A 15,240-nucleotide genomic window follows, 5' to 3' on the forward strand; every position below is an offset into this window, starting at 1 on the left:
ACGCTCTGACAAAATAAGCCCCAAACAAACCCAACCCATAACAAGTAAAAATCCGGCTAGAAAATTGACAGAAAACAAGAATGTTTTATTCACAGAACAGCCGTAAAAATGTCAAATACCATTCATTAAAATCAAGAGCATGTATCTCTTTTCTGATATTGTATTTAAATACCGACAGATTTGGGAAATCTTAAATGACAAGTCAAATATTCTTTAGAATTCAATCAAAAGTCTAATGTTATTGTTCGACATCTTTTTCTGCGTGGAGTTCTAAATTACAAGTGAAAACGTTGCACTTCAATATGCCACTTCCTTTCCGTTTTTCCTAACCTAATGTTGTTCCTGATTAACCGGCGTCTCGCGGATTTCTCGGTGTGTGTGTCTTGGACGTAACGCCACGTTGTTGAGTAACGTTCCTTTCTAACGACATTTCCCTAAGCCTCCCCGGTGCCGCTGTCGTACAGCGGGACTTCCTTGCCTCACTAGGACGTGACGTTGTTGCCACGTGGTTTACCGGCGTTTCTTGGGGTCATTCCTCTAATACTAACTATTCGCTGCCGAGTTTTCTGGTGTATTTGATATTGGTCGTGGTTTAAGGGTTGTTGTCTCGTGGTGCTGAAATTGAGGCAGCTCTGAGGATGAGGTGATTTAGACTAGTAAGTGTCTATTTCATTTTAATTGTGTCTTTTTCATTTTACCTTGTAGGACCGGACGTCTGTAAGGCGTATGTGACTTTAATACTTTACACTCTGGTAAGGGTGGCTGTGGGCTGTCAGGGTCATTGTTTCCGCACTTGGTACATCTTGGTTCTGCTTTAGTGCTTCGTGTGGTGTTAGTGAGTCTGTGGTTGGTGTGACCGATGCTTTTATGTTGTTTTATTGATTTGTTGTTTTTATGTGACTATGCTATGGCTTGCCATGTATCAGTATATTTGAGCTAACGTAGCGCCTATACTGTATTGCGGTGGTTGGCTCAATGTGGTCGGGTGAAGCAACGGATTATGCTTTTGTTTCTGTAATTGAGCAGTTGTTGATTCTGATTGATTGGTGGCTGTGGTGACAATAAAAGTTTGAGGCTTTGGTGTCTAATACCTTGGTGTCAATGTAGCTAGAGTCTTATGCAGGGTCGTACGAGACAGTATATTTCTTGGGGGGCGGGGGAGGGGGGCAGCGACAGCCATGGGGACTTCTCAATTGACCCTACACAAATCGCCAGTTGTTTGCAAAATGCAGGCTCAGATGATCTTACACAATCATATAGTTTGGACGTGAAATAGAGAGAAAGGAAGGCATGTTGCCACAGTTTGAAAGTATGTTTTATTTACATTCACAAAGTATTTAGACCCAACGTGAAAAAAAACATGTTGATTAACCTTGCATCTTCTTGCACCAATGAAATAAAGATAAGAGGGGAAAAAAGGCAGAACAAACCCTTTGTATCCAGCACCGATCATTCCTCTTGCCTCTCGCAAATTGAAACCGCATTGGAGATATCACAAGTGATAGCGCGCCTGGTCCTTAATAAGTAAACTTACAAGGGGACACGCATAGGTCGATGAACCTTTTGATTCGCATGGAGTATCCTAGCTAGTGTATGGCTGGTACTCTAATGATTAATACACAACTCAAAAAATATTAGTCATCATCAGCAATGAATCAAAAGAACACAACACCCCATGACCCTCCAGTCATGAATAACCACAACTTGTTAAAACGTTTTAGTGCTTTTATTTCCCTATTTGTTACAATACTAAGTCATAAAATTAATTCAACGCAATTCAAATGAATTTCATATTAGTTTGATGTAAGGCGCCAAAAACATAATCTAACCAAAACTTGCATCAAAACATATTCTAATGCATTATTAAGATTCAATAGAAAGATCAAAGGTAACAAGTTTTCACTGTTCATAGAGTTCAGCAAACAGTCCGTCAATCATTTGTCTCTTAAGTCAGTCAGGTTGTCATGTAAGGGGAAACCTCATCTAGTCCAGATTAACATCAGCATGTGGGACTTCATGCAAACAATTTAGAACAAGAATTTTGGAAAAACCATCTAGCTAGGAAGACTAATTAGACAGCGCAGTTGGTACCTAGAAAGGAAAGGCATAACGTTATATTCAGTCATGATATCATATCAACCTATCCTCGGTATGGATCAGCAACAGAGTCAGTCTTTGTCTTTAGGTCATCAATCGGTCAGCATCACATCAGACTCACAAAAGTATGAGCCCAATGACATAATCTCCAATCGCCTTAACAACATCTAGCATCTGTCTCTGGCATTTGACATCTCTCTCCATCCGTCTAATCTCCTGTCTTCTCCCCTCTGTCAGGTTGCTATATCGAAGTTACCAAGGCTATCCCCCAATTTCCAATTGGTCAATTAATCACCAGTTATGACTCTACCCAATAGTTGTTTTATTCCAAATCTATGAATTCTAATATTCCACAGTTCTCGTGTTGTTGATTGGTCCGCTTTACGATGTCCTCATCATCCGGCTCGTCAGGAATCGAAAATGTTGCATCTTCCTCTCCAGTCAGTGCCTCCATTGTTCAAGTCCTGGGAAAGTACACTCAGTGTGATTTACACTCTCAATCGCTTCAATTCTAGTTTTATCATCTCCTGTCCGTTGGTTCACTTAGAGGTTTCAGCTAAGCAAATTTCATTAAACAATGAACAATTCATGATTAGGTCAGCTTGTCAGCATTTTCCATTAAACACGAAGAATACAGCTTCTGCATGAGGCTTGGCAAAACTAGGCCAAGACATTAGTTAAGTTAAGGTCTACCATCATTGCAAAACATACATCTCTAAATACGACACATTACTACATTATTATTTTTATATTGTTTTCTATATTTCATATATGCTAGTTATTTTATTAGTACATTCGTGAATCTTGGTGGCCAATCTCCGAAGTCACAATTTCAAACGTGCACATTAATCTTCTACGTTAACCATTTTCTAACAGATTCATTATTGGAACACATAAACGCTCATTAATCATTTTAAATTAAGCCATTTTGCGTTAACAAAATCGATCGGGTACAATAGTTGTAAACTGAGGTCTGAAACTGTAGTTCTAATAAAACTTCTGCTTCTCTACTATCTCGGGCAGCTCAGCTCCACATCAGTCAAAACTGGGAGCATATACACTGAAGAAGCTCTTGATGTTACAAGCTATCAAATACATGGGATTCTGTGATCCCTTTATAAACGCAGGCTTCAATTTCTATATAATCAGCTCCTTGTCACGCATCAAGTCACTGATTATAAAGAAAAGACGTCCGAACTTAACTATTATGAGGTTATTACAGTCAAGTACTGACATCGCAATGCCTGTTGCCAGAGTCTGCCGCCAAGGTGAAACGTCACTGAGCATAATTAACGCAGCTGTTAAAAGCAACAAACAAAATGTTGCTTTTCTTTCTTCTGCTCTATTTTAATAGCTGTAAGGAAATGCCTCCTTGGCATGGTTACCCCCTGACATTTTGCCTTTGCTGATGCTAAGTTATGATTTGAAAGTGTGCTGAGACCCTGGTAACCAGGCCCCAGCACCAGTGTTCTTTCCCTAAACCGTACCTTTGTCTCCACAATTGGCACAACCCTGGCACTCAGGTAAGTCCCTTGTAACTGGTACCCCTGGTACGAAGGGCCCTGATGCCAGGGAAGGTCTCTAAGGGCTGCAGCATGTCTTATGCCATCCTGGGGACCCCTCACTCAGCACATGCACACTGCCTCTCAGCTTGTGTGTGCTGGTGGGGAGAAAATGACTAAGTCGACATGGCACTCCCCTCAGAGTGCCATGCCACCCTCACACTGCCTGTGGCATAGGTAAGTCACTCCTCTAACAGGCCTCACAGCCCTAAGGCAGGGTGCACTATACCACAGGAGAGGGCTTATGTGCATGAGCACTATGCCCCTACAGTGTCTAAGCAAAACCTTAGACATTGTAAGTGCAGGGTAGCCATAAGAGTATATGGTCTGGGAGTTTGTCACACACGAACTCCGCAGTTCCATAATGGCTACACTGAAAACTGGGAAGTTTTTTTATCAAACTTCTCAGCACAACAAATGCACACTGATGCCAGTGTGCAATTTATTGTAACATACACCCAGAGGGCATCTTAGAGATGCCCCCTGAATACCTACCTGACTTCTAGTGTAGGCTGACCAGTTCCTGCCAGCCTGCCACACACCAGACATGTTGCTGGCCACATGGGGTGAGTGCCTTTGTCACTCTGTGGCCAGGAACAAAGCCTGTACTGGGTGGAGGTGCTTCTCACCTCCCCCTGCAGGAACTGTAGCACCTGGTGGTGAGCCTCAAAGGCTCACCCCTTTTGTTACAGTGCCCCAGGGCATCCCAGCTAGTGGAGATGCCCACCCCTCCGGCCACTGCCCCCACTTTTGGCGGCAATGCTGGAGGAGATACTAAAAACAAGGATGAGTCACCCACCAGTCAGGACAGCCCCTAAGGTGTCCTGAGCTGAGGTGACCCCTGCCTTGAGAAATCCTCAATCTTGAGTTTGGAGGATTCCCCCAATAGGATTAGGGATTTGCCCCCCCTCCCCACAGGGAGGAGGCACAAAGAGGGTTTAGCCACCCTCAGAGCCAGTAGCCATTGGCTACTGGCTTCCCAGACCTAAACACAACCTTAAATTCAGTATGTAGGGGCTCCCCAGATCCCAGGAAATAAATCAGATTCCTGCAAGCTGAAGAAAGAAGAAGGACTGCTGACCTACAAGCCTGCAGAGAAGGAAGAAGACAACTGCTTTGGCCCCAGCCCTACCGGCCTGTCTCCAACTTAGAAAACCTGCTCCATCTACGCATCCGACAGGGACCAGCGACCTCTGAAGCCTCAGAGGACTGCCCTGGACTACAGGACCAGGAAACTCCTGTGAACAGCGACCCTGTTCAAAACCAGCTACTTCTTTGCAACAAAGAAGCATCTTCCAAGGACTTCACATTTCCCGCCGGAAGCATGAGACTATACACTCTTCACTCTGCATCCGATGCCCCCGGCTCGACCTGCAGAAAACCAACACCTCAGGGAGGACTCCCCGGCGACTGCGAGCCCGTTAGTAACCAGAGACGACCCCCTTGAGCCCCCACAGCGACGCCTGCAGAGAGAATCCAGAAGCTCCCCCTAACTGCGACTGCTTGTAACAAGGGACCCGACGCCTGGAACCAACACTGCACCCGCAGCCCCCAGGACCTGAAGGAACCGAACTTCGATGCAGGAGTGACCCCCGGCGACCCTCTGCCTTGCCCAGGTGGTGGCTGTCCCAAGAAACACCCCTGTGCCTGCCTGCACCGCTAGAGTGACCCCCGGGTCCCTCTATTGAAACCTATACAAAACCCGACACCCACTTTGCGCACTGCACCCGGCCGCCCCTGTGCCGCTGAGGGTGTGTTTTGTGTGCCCACTTGTGTCCCCCCTCAGTGCTCTACAAAACCCCCCTGGTCTGCCCCCCGAGGACGCAGGTACTTACCTGCTGGCAGACTGGAACCAGAGCACCCCTGTTCTCCATAGGCGCCTACGTGTTTTGGGCACCTCTTTGACCTCTGCTCCTGACCGGCTCTGCGCTGCTGGTGTGGTAACTTTGGGGTTGCCTTGAACCCCCAACGGTGGGCTACCTTGGCCCGGACTTTGAGACTTGTAAGTGTTTTACTTACCTGCAAACCTAACCTTTACTTACCTCCCCCAGGAACTTGATTTTTGCACTGTGTCCACTTTGAAAATATCTTATTGCCATTTTTACAAAGACTGTATATGATATTGCTTTTATTCAAAGTTCCTAAAGTATCTAAGTGAAGTACCTTACATTTAAAGTGTTTAATGTAAATCTTGAACCTGTGGTTCTTAAAATAAACTAAGAAAATATATTTTTCAATATAAAAACCTATTGGCCTGGAGTAAGTCTTTGAGTGTGTGTTCCTCATTTATTGCCTGTGAGTGTACAACAAATGCTTAACACTACCCTCTGATAAGCCAACTGCTCGACCACACTGCCACAAAATAAAGCATTAGAATTATCTACTTTTGCCACGATCTTACCTCTAAGGGGAACCCTTGGACTCTGTGCACACTATTTCTTACTTACTTACTACAGAGCCAACTTCCTACATTAGCTCACAATGACAGATGCTACTCACTGTGGTTTTTGGGAAAGTTGATAGTGTGACCATGTATTAAGCGGGCTATTGTACCCCAGTGACGTAGATGATAAAGATATTGCAATTCACTTTGGAGTTCAGTTTTTTAAAAACAAGCATTTGCAAAGCCAATATGTCTTGTCTGTGCAGAACTATTGGCTTTGCCAATGTGTTGTAGCTATGTTGTAAACTAGCATCTCTACTGTTCAGCATGACTATAAGTTAATGGTGTAAAGGAGAATGACGTGTCATAGAGAATCATTGATTGATGTGAAATAGTGTTGTGGAGTGAGTAGAGTTTGGTAGAGTGGAATAGTGTCAGAGTGGAGAGGCATGAAGAACAGTAGAGTGGAGTAAAGTAACGTGGAGTGGCATGGAGAGAGTTGAATAGAGTATCATTGAGCGTAGTACATTGTCGTATAGTGGAGTGGCATAGAGTGTCGTAGAGTATTGTGGATTAAAGTGTCATAGAGTGTTGAGTGGCATAGTGGAGTAATGTGTCATAGAACAGAGTGGAGTAAAGTGGCATAGAGGCAGTTGTGTAGAGTTTCAGAGTGGAGTAAAGTGTTGTAGGGTGGCACAGTGGAGTTTAATGGGATAGAGTGTTAGAGTAGAGTATCATGGAGTGTCGTAAAGTGGTCTAGAGTGAAGTGGCTTAGAGTAGAGTGTACTAGCATAGAGTGGTGGAGAGTAGAGGGGTGCAGAGTGGAGTGGCAAAGCATAGATTGCAGTGGTGCAGAGTACTGTATCGTAGGTTGATGTGGTGCTTGGTAGAGTGGAGTGGTGCAAGGTAGAGTGCAGTGATACAGAGTGTAGTGTCATAGACTGCATTGGTGCAGAGTTTAATAGAGTTGAGCAGTACGGAGTAGAGTGGAGAGTAGAGTGGCATAGAGTTCAGTGGCAAATAGTGTAGTGTTGCAGAGTAGAGTGTTATAAAGGGCAGTGGCGTAGTGTGCAGTGTTGCAGAGCAGATGGCTGTAGAGTGCAGTTGTGTAGAGAGCAATGGCGTAGAGTGCAGTGGCGGAGAGTAGAATAGAGTGTTGCAGAGTAGAGTATAGTGGTGGAGAGTAAAATGTTGCAGATTATAGAGTGCAATGGCAAAGAGTGGTGAAGAATATAGTGATACAGAGTAGATTGGGGTGGCACAGGGGAGAATGGAGTGGTGTAGCATAGAGTGCAGTGGCATAGAGTAGATGCTTACAAAGTAGAGTGAAGTGCCCTAGACTGGAGTGGTATAGAGTAGATTAGAGTGACATAGGGTGCAGTGGTGCACAGTAGAGTGCAGTGGGGTAGAGCACAGTGGCATAGAGTGCAGTAATGCAGAGGAGAGTTGCGTAGAGTTCGGTGGTGGAGAGTGCAGTGTTGCAGATTAGAGAGTCATAAAGTACAGTAATGTAGAGTGGCGTAGAGTGCATTGGCATAGACTGCAGTGACACAAAGTAGAGAGGCTTAGAAAGCAGTGGCATAGAGTGCATTGGTTTTGAGTAAAGTGGTTAAGAGTGTTTTGGTGTAGAGTGTAGTGGTGTAGTGTGCATTGTTTCGAGTAGAATAGCGTAGAGTGCAGAGGTAGAGTGGAGTGGTGTAGAGTGCATTAACGCAGTCTGCAGTGGCAGAGAGTGCAGTGCTATGGGGCAGTGTTGAGTGAAGTGGCCCAGACTGGAGTCGGGTAGAGTGCATTGGTATAGAGTAGTATGGTACAGAGAAGAGTAGAGAGGTGCAGAATAGAGTAATGCAGAGTAAATTGCAGTGGCATGAAGTGGTGCAGGGTGGAGTGGTGTGACGTAAAGTGGAGTATGCATTGTGTGGTAGCTCAGACAACACATCTTCAATTGAAATTATCATTACATTTGCACAGAAATACACTTTTAATGATAAAAGTATACAGCACACAAATGTTAATGTGTGGAAATGTCATTAACTAGTGTTTTGATTAGTTTTGATCATATTAAAATATTTGTTTTCACCACACTTATATTCTTAAATATCTCCGCATTTCATTTACAGGCATTACATCTTGGTTGTGTGGTAGAAAAAAATAGCATCCTAAAGCCTTCCACCAGCACACCCCCAGTAGTAGCATGATTGTCATTTAAGTCCTCTCACCTTAAAGCCAGAGAAAGAAAGATAAAGCCCAAGCTCCATGGGAAGACAAAGCTTTTCATTTGACCTTGTGTCTTTGAATACACAGCAAGTGAGACAAGATAACAAGATTTAAAGGCCTGTTTACAGAAATTGAACACTGGTGGAAGGATGCAGTAAACAAGGTATGCTCTACAGGAGGGAAAACTCAAGCTGGATAGCCTAAAACAAATACAGCTAGCAAATAGAAAGCAAGCAAATGTGAGTTACAAACCACAAAGCCAAAGGTAAACAATGAGCAGAATACATTACCAGGGAAGCTCTCACAATGTCCCCTAAATGTCTTTAACAAACTAGACGGCTGTGCTGTTTAGTGGGCCTTGACCTAATGAACTTAGGCTTTAACCTTGTTCCTCTATATGTTTATGGAACTCCTCTGTGATTTGCAATATCCTTATAATGTATGGCAGGGGGTACTTTATCCCTTATATTAAGAACTGTGTACTGAAAGTTATTCACCTCATGCAGTGCTGGGTGACCCTGCGCATTGAACCTCCTTACCCCCCCCCATCTCCCGGACCTGTGCACAATCCATCCCCACCTACATCTCTTGGAGGGACGCTGTGTGAAATGGAACATTCATGATGAGCAAATTATGATACATGCCAGAAGACTGACTAAGAGATCTTGCCCTCTGTAACACAGATTAAAATATATGCAGAATTACCACTTCCTTCTTTGAGACCCAAAGATATTTAAGGTCTGCTATGTAAGTTCTTATTCCACATTGCTGAAGCAGAGGATGTTGAACCATCAACCTCCTCTGGCCTAACCCATAGATCAGAGTAAGGATTCTGTGCCCATGAAAGAAATGCTGCTTCTACTCAGAGCTATGACAGACTTGAATACAATATATAATACAATATGCCAACCAACCGCTGTGACAGTTAAACTGTATCTTGCTATGTAGGACCTTTTACTCGCACTCTTATGGACATGGACTGCACTCACTGTATTTTCCTGTAACATTATGAAATGTGTTCAGATTTATGCGAATGCATTATTACAAACACTGCTTTGCTGATGCTTTGGTTGGCTATCACCAGGGCAACTGGAATTATGCGACTGCACTGCAATTTTTGTCGCATAATTCTGGATTTTCCGCATTTGCCACAAAATCCATCATCTGTTGCATAATCTGCATTTTAAAAGAAAAAAAAAAATGTTTCTGTCTTAAATGGTTCAAAAGTTACAGCAATACCTGTTGGTGCACAGTGGAAGGCCTCTTTGCTAAAGTTGAATGCTAAGCTTTCTTTTGCTTGTTGCTATATTTAGGTGTTAAACTGGTACTAAAGAGGTGCATCCTAAGCCCAGAAAGTGTTAACAAGTGTAACAAGCATTTGCAAAACAATGGGTCTCACATTTGTTCGACTTAGAGCTATCAGCGTTGTAAGTCCTAACCGGACTTTTCTTGCCACATAAATTGAAAATGAAAAGTAATACAGTTTTACATAAAGGAGTCGATTTAAAGCGTCACGCCATAAGCATGAGCGTGAAGGAGTACACAAAATAAAACAGAAGTTCACTTGCTGTTGAACGTCTCAGCAGTTGTGCAATTATCTATGTAACAGGGTCGATGTCATGTAAAGCGCTCGACTACTGCCCAGCGAGATCATGCTGCGTAGGAAATAAAAAGAAAAAGTAGTTCAGAAGCCATGCGGAAAACATGGAGCCTCATATGTTTTCAGGAGTTTACCGGTGCTGTTGAGGAAGGCTAAACACAGGAAAAGGCATGACGTATGCATGCCTTTCACAAATGAAATCAAGCAACTTTTAAAAGGCAAGCCCATGAACCAACAAAACTGATGGGTGTGACATAGGCGTGGTTAAAAGTCCACAGAGAGATTACAACAGGGGCCAGAGCGCTTGCGCTCTGAACCCTAAAAATGACAAAACAATGAACTACTATTATAAAATGTGTTGCATTATGCCATATCATTTTAGTCTTCTTGCTGTATACTTTAGTCAACCCTGCAACATAATTTGGCCCTCTTCTGCCACATAATCCCAGTAGCCATGACTATCACCAATGTATCCTCAAGTAACTGTTATTCTTTGTTATTTGCCATTTTTTTCTGTCTACTCATGAAAATTGAAAATTAATTCAAAAAATGATAATACAAGTAAAACGAGAATGATAAACCAGAAAAGATAATATACTTCAATATGCTTAAGTATCTAACAATAGCAACAATATAAATAATAACGCTAGGCAAAACTGCCCAAAATGAAATGTGCCTTCTCCCTGTTAGCCACGCTGTAATCTAACCCTTCATTACGTAGATAAAAAACATTATGCATAAACGTTAGAAAGAGATACCCTTCTAGTAGTGAAAGTGTATAGTGTGAAAAGGTAAAATCTGGGCTCAACCTGGCCTTCCGTGTTTCACCAAATGGTGTGATCCTAGGCAACTACAAATCCTCAGGACACAAGTCCTAAACAACATTTGCAATGCAGTGGGTCTTGCATTTGCTCGAGTTAGAGCTAGTAGTGTTGTAAATTTCTAACAGGACTTTTCTTGCCACATAAAATGAAAAGTAAAACAGTTTCACATAAGTGAGCCGACGGTATCCATTACTGTGAAGGAGACAGAAAAGGAAACAAAATTTTGCTTGCAATGAAACGTTTGGGCAAAAGTGCAATTATCCACGTAACGTATAATAGTGCAGAGAACAAGCGTCTGAGTCTGCCTAGCCGCTAAAGCTATCAGAATTCACAAACAGGATGTGTCAGCATCTGAAGCAAGAGAGTGATAAAGAATAGTCGTGAGACTTAATGGAGCTGTGTAAAGCGCATTTTCCCTAAATCATCTTACTATTCTTTACCTGAGGCAATTTTTATGCAAGCTGCAATGATACAAACGTTTAACAGTTATTTAGATAAAATGTATGATCATCCAGTAGGAAAGTGAGAACATCGTGAGACAGGAACAGTTTACTTTGAGATGATAAGTTCCAACAAAGAGTGCTCTAAATTCAAGATACATTTTGTAGAAATATTTAACTACTTTGCTACATTTCAAAGTTTTCTGATATGCTTGAGTTTCTGAAAGAAAGGACAGTTGTGTAAGTTTTTGGTATGATCACATTGTCATTTCCTTTCTCACACATCTTTACACTAGAAGCCTATTAATAAAGAAGCAAGTTTTAAGATTAGTGTAGCAAGTTTTGAAATTCCAATGCAGGTCAAGCCGTTATTAATGAATAGAAAAATATTACTTTCTTTGTTAGCATAAGAAGTTTGTGCCATAAGAAGTCATGCAAAAGTCACAAAAGAAATAATTCTGCTGATATAAAGCAGTTTGTAATTTGTTAACATTGGCAAGTCAGGCAAGTGTGGGTTGTACAGAGTTTAGAAAGGAAAAATGCATGTTTAAATTGCAGCACTTACTTGGGCCTACAGTTCACTCAAATGTGTTATTATTTAATTGGATTTTATTTTTATTAAAAAATACAATTTCGAATACATTTGCCCCTCTGTGTCTCTCGTAGTTCATCTTCCAGGTCCTCATGCCACATATTCTTGAGGTGTTCCATTATTTTATCCTCCTTTGGGAGTAGTACTCTGTATATGGTGAAAGTAAGCCCCCCTAACGCCAATGACATCAATGTCTGGTGCCCCAGTGCCCCTCAGGTTCCTGCTGAAAATCAGACCAGTTCTGATGGATACAACTACCTGTGGATTCCTCACCTAATGAATACTCCCATGGCGCCAGCCTTCGACGGAAATCTTCTTACTAGTCTCTGCACGTCGACGAGGACGTCACTCTAGCCCACGCGACGCCGTCTGACGTCATACAGGCAATAAGAGGTCCTCGCCGACGTGCCGATGACAGTTCCCTTTTTTCCGTGCATTCGAAATGGTTATCTTCGAGGGAGCTACTGTTACGTTCGTGGTTACAGTGTATTGTCTGCTGCGTAGTCTTCTCTGCGGTAATAATGTCTCAGAGGAAGTCGGGTTTCAAGCCCTGTCGAGAGTGTGGGGGCAAGATGTCAGTTACAGATCCTCACTCCGACTGTCTATGGTGTTTGAGCTCCGACCACGACGTCTCGACTTGCGATTCATGTCAACACATGAATCCGAAGGCCCTCAAAGAGCGTGAGGCCAAGTTATTCATGGCAAAGTCAAAGAAGAAGGAGAAACATCATAAGAAGTCTTCTTCGCCAAGGTCTCACCGGCGTCATCGAGACTCCCGGCGGCGTAGAGACTCACGACGTCATTCCAGCAAGGAGTCTCGTTCGAGGTCACCTTCGGCTCGGCGTCGGAGGACTTGGGAGGTCAGCCCCACGGTCACGCCGCATCCATCGACGCCGTTGCCCTCTCCGGCGTCACCGACTTCGCCTGGTCAGGCGTCGGTGATTGAGGTGGTGCAGCCTCTTGTGTTTTCTCCGGCGTCGCAGACGTCGAGGCCGGCGTCGGGGTCGCCCTCGATCCAGGCACCCCAGTATCCGGCTTTTCCCACTCCTGGAGCCGATAGTACCGCGTTTCTTAATGCGATGTATACCATCTTTCAGCAGATGGCTCCAGGAGCTGCTCCGGCTGGTCCTTCGGGGCCTTTGGCCTTTTCGTTGGGTGATCCTGCGCCTCTTCGGCCGGCACCCTTTATGCCCTTTCTCCCTTTTGGGAATGTGGGCTCGGCGCCGGCGTCGGTGGCCGCTCCGGTGGCTTCGGATGTTTCGGCCCCGGAGGTTGCCCTTCCGTCGAAGTCAGAATTTTGCCCTGTGACTCCGGTTGGTCCATCGGCTCCAAGACCTCGTCCTCCGGCTCCTGCCTCGGCGCCGAAGCTGCCTGTGGCGCCGGACGCGGCGTCAGATGCTTCTGGAGATCGGCGCCGTTCTTCGACGTCGGCGGAGGCCATGTCGACTCCGCGTATCGAGGAGAGACTTCATTCGAGGAGGCGTGCTCTCCGTCTTTTAGAAGAGCAGGAGTACCAGCGAGTCTTAGAGGAGGGAGAGATTGAGGACTCTGGAGACGGACTACATGGTCTGGATACAGCCAGTGGGCTGGACACTTCCCCTGAGTGGGACCTTTCATCTCCAGGGGAATATACGGAGGAGGCTGCTTCCTTTCATGCTGTGGTGAGGAAGGCAGCGAGCTTTTTGGACCTGCCTTTGCCGGTGGCAGAGGCGAAGCAGAATTTGCTGACAGAGGTATTGCATCCGGCCTCTGCTGCAGCTGAGCCTCTCTTGCCATTTAATGAGGCTTTGCTGGATCCGGTGTTGGAGGTGTGGAAGAAGCCGGTGTCTTCCTCGGCCGTTCATAGGGCTGTGGCCAGGAGATATCGAGCTGCACCATCTGACCCTGGCTTTCTCTCTAGACACCCTACGCCGGAGAGCTTGGTGGTGCAAGCCTCCTGTTCCTCAAAGTCAGCGCCTGGTTCCTTCCCGACGGTGCCTGGAGACAGAGACTCCAAGAAACTGGATGCGCAGCCCAAGAAAATATTTTCGTCATGCAGTTTGGCGTTGAAGGCCACCAACGCAACGTGCATTCTGGGGAGGTACATCCATGCTCTGATGGATGATATTTCGTCTTCATTTACGGAGCTCCCCCAGGGTCTCTTGGATGTGGTCTCGGACGCCCAGGCTGCCGCGACCCAGATTATCCAGTCTGGGCTGGACACGACCGACTCGGTGGCCAGGGCGATGGACACGGCTGTGGTGGCAAGAAGACAGGCCTGGCTCCGAAACTCAGGGTTTTCTGCGGATGTGCAGTCGACCCTGCTGGACCTCCCGTTTGATGGGGACAGACTGTTTGGAGCCAAGGCAGATTCGGCCTGGGAACGATTTAAGGAGAGCAGAGCCACAGCCAAATCGTTAGGACTGCAAGCTCCTTCTTCCTCTGCCTCTTCTAGATTTTTCAGGAGGTTTCGGGGATTTGGGCGTGGCTCTTCTTCCTCTTCCTTTCGGGGGAGGTTCCAGCAACCCGCCTCTTCCCTCCCCTATAGGTCATTTAGAGGGAGGGGGAGAGGTGGGGCCCGTACCAGAGGAGCCTCTCAACAGGGTCCCCTTTTGAGCCTATGCATTCTTGCCCCTTAAGGTATTTGGTTATTAAAACAGTATTCCTGGTAGCTATAACATCTGCAAGGAGAGTGAGTGAGTTGCAGGCCTTATCGGTTAAACCCCCTTATATAACGTTTTATGGGGATAAGGTGGTGTTGAGGACCAAGGCTGCTTTCCTTCCGAAGGTTGTTTCACCCTTCCATTTGGCTCAGACAATCACTTTGTCCACGTTTTATCCTCCGCCTCATCCTTCAAAGGAGGAAGAAAGACTACATCGCCTGGACCCAAAAAGGGCGTTGAGCTTCTATATCGACAGAATGAAGGATATCAGGCTGGAGGACCAGCTGTTTGTCGGATACGTGGGCAAGAGGAGAGGAAAGGCAGTCCACAAGAGAACACTCTCCAGGTGGGTTGTTCTTTGCATTAAAATCTGTTACTCTTTGGCAAAGAAGGATCCGCCTGAGGGCATTAGAGCTCACTCCACCAGAGCTAAGTCGGCCTCTTCGGCCTTGGCCAGGGGTGTTCCTGTGGTCGACATCTGTAAGGCCGCAACTTGGTCGTCCCTTCACACTTTTGTGAAACATTACTGTTTGGACTCTGAGGTCAGAAGGGACGGTCATTTTGCACGGTCAGTGCTGCAGGATTTCTTGGTTTGACCATTTAGGCACCCACCGCCGGGCGTGGTACTGCTTTGGGACTCTATTCATTAGGTGAGGAATCCACAGGTAGTTGTATCCATCAGAAGAACGAGTTACTTACCTTCGGTAACGACTTTTCTGGTGGATACATTAGCTACCTGTGGATTCCTCACGGTCCCACCCGCCTCCCCGTTGCCTTTTTGGTCTCTCCAAGCAATCCTTGAGTGTGCTCCTTTTGGTCTTCAAAGTTGCAATACATTTTGCATATATGATATGTGTATATTTATATATAAATCTATATATAT

The 15,240-nt window shown here is 45.1% G+C and overlaps 1 protein-coding gene across 1 annotated transcript in view; it reads left to right on the forward strand.

Annotated features, from left to right (window-relative positions):
* Positions 1-526: 526 nt before the first annotated feature.
* The window catches only part of NFXL1 (nuclear transcription factor, X-box binding like 1), a 588,746-nt gene continuing 574,032 nt past the window's right edge, over positions 527-15,240 (forward strand). Inside the window, exon 1 of the mRNA XM_069201637.1 lies at positions 527-656. The gene's annotated coding sequence lies outside the window, so the exon portion shown is untranslated. The remainder of the gene's footprint in view (positions 657-15,240) is intronic.

This window comes from Pleurodeles waltl, chromosome 1_2 (assembly GCF_031143425.1).
Source record: "Pleurodeles waltl isolate 20211129_DDA chromosome 1_2, aPleWal1.hap1.20221129, whole genome shotgun sequence".
Classification (NCBI taxonomy): Eukaryota; Metazoa; Chordata; class Amphibia; order Caudata; family Salamandridae; genus Pleurodeles; species Pleurodeles waltl.